We start from the raw sequence: 2,270 nt of genomic DNA, 5'->3' as shown, positions 1-2,270 counted from the left end.
CACACGCCGAAATCGGACAGAGAGAGAGAGAGAGAGAGAGAGAGAGAGAGAGGTTCGTGAAAATGCGGACTCGAAGGTGACGCGCGACAGAGAGGTGAGGGGTCGATCCAATCTATATTAATACGTAGAATTGAATCTACATTAATATGTAGAAATATATAGCGGGGAATGTTTGATCTTTCATATCGGGCGGCTAAAAATAGCCGGCGATTTGAAGATCGTCAAGGAACGCGAAGTCACGACGGGGATAATTAATAGCGCGATCGAACGCGCGCATCGATACAGAAATAAAACGCACGATTGGAACGCAGAAATAGCTAGACATAAAATCCCCCTTTTCTCTCTTTGTCGTACGTCCTTCTCCACTCGAGAGGGAGAGAGAGACAGAGACAGAGAGAGAGAGAGAGAGAGAGAGAGAGAGGGAGAGAGAGAGAGAGAGAGAGAGAGAGAGAGAGAGAGAGAGAGAGAGAGAGAGAGAGAGAGAGAGAGAGAGAGAGAGAGAGAGAGAGAGAGAGAGAGAGAGAGAGAGAGAGAGAGAGAGAGAGAGAGAGAGAGAGAGCACACAACGATCTCGCTAACGAGAGCCACCGTGTTGTCGGGCAAATTTCCGGCTCGTATTAGCTCAACCATACGAAATCCGCTTTCCCGACTTCGCTGCGACGAGTCCGTGCCCATTTTTCATCCCCAATCCGCGAAGTCCGGCGACGTCGGCCGGAAGCCTTTTCAAAGACGACGAAGGTGACTGCGACGACGTTAACGCACTCGCTCGTTCGTTCGTTCGTTGGCGAAGCTTCTTAATTACCTAATGTCGTGACTGGCATTATATAACGACAACGACCACGACGAGGAGGACGACGACGACGACGACGACGACGACGACGACGACGACGACAACGACGACGACAACGACGACGACGACGACAACGACGACGGAACCAGTCAGGGGTTTCAACGAGGGACGCGGTAATCCCTCCCCCCCACCCTCGCTGCCCGGCACCGGTATAAATATCTATCGATTCGCAAAGTTGAACCCCAACGGCGATTGTGCCTCGAGACACGTGACGAACGTTAGTCTGCAAAGAGCTGCGGGGCGTAGGGAGGAGGGAGGGGTAGAGAGCTCGAGAATTATGTACGCACTAAAACGATCTTTCGGGCGTGTTTGCGTGCGATAGCACGCAGAAAATGCGAAGTGCCCGGGACGAGAGCGTTCCGAGCGTACGCGCCTGCTCTCGATCTGGAAGATATACGCGAGGATTACGAAGGCGAGAGAGGACGCTTATGAAGAAGATTCGTAAAGTCGCGCAGGGGTCGTAAAGACGAAGAGGAAGGATCTCGCGGTGAGAGGTGAACGGTTCCCTCGGACACAGAGTCCGCCATACGACGCGGCCGCGGCGTGTTTCGAAGGGATGCTAAGGTTCGCAATAAAACGAACACACCGGGACACGGCAGCGCGTCGGTGAAATTGCTGCGTAAAAAGAGAGAGAAAAGAAAAGGAAAGAGAAACGAAAAGAAGCGTTCGTCGACTCGCTCGAATATCGGCAATATCGAGAAACAGCGCGGTCAGAACGACCGTCCCGGAAATTGCCCCGGCGGACCATCTCGGACGGCGATCACGACCGTTTTCTCGGGAAACGAAGGACTTTTCCGCGACGCCTTAAAAAACGAAACGAATTGTTCGCCGACGGCGAATCTACTAGGAGAAATGAAGCCGCCGCCACCGCAAGCGGCTCCTCGAGCGGAGGAGCGATCGAAGATGAATCGCCCTCGCGGAAATATATAGCGCGCGTCGGGGTGTCGATTAAAATATAATCACGGAACAATCCTCTTCGTCGTCGTCATCGACGACGACGTCGTTCGTTCACCCGCCCACTCGGGTTCGCGCGGGGACACCCTGTATATATCCCGGCGCCGCTCTTCCCTCACATCCCGTCAATAATTCGAGCCATAGATAAAACCGAGCTCGTTCCCCCGGAAATTCCGCGCCGCCGCCGCCGCCGCCGCCGTCGTCGCTGCCGCCGCTGAGGCAAATTTTTTTCCGTGCAGCTCCGATGCGCGCAAAGGTGAAGGCGCGTCTAGACGGCCCGGCTAAAAATTGGCCGGCATCGGCGGAATGCGAATGCCGGCGTAATCGGGGAACGGAGGCCGCGCGAGCGTGTCAAGTGGCGAGCGGAAAAATTTCGGGGACCTTTGAAAGCACGATGATCCGACGCTCGAGAGACACTCTACGTGTCTCGGATAGATCAAAATTGCGAGGAGCGCGCGCACGCGCG

The sequence above is a fragment of the Harpegnathos saltator genome, unplaced genomic scaffold (assembly GCF_003227715.2).
Source record: "Harpegnathos saltator strain DR-91 unplaced genomic scaffold, Hsal_v8.6 scaffold53, whole genome shotgun sequence".
NCBI classification, from domain to species: domain Eukaryota; kingdom Metazoa; phylum Arthropoda; class Insecta; order Hymenoptera; family Formicidae; genus Harpegnathos; species Harpegnathos saltator.
This window is presented reverse-complemented; position numbering follows the sequence as displayed.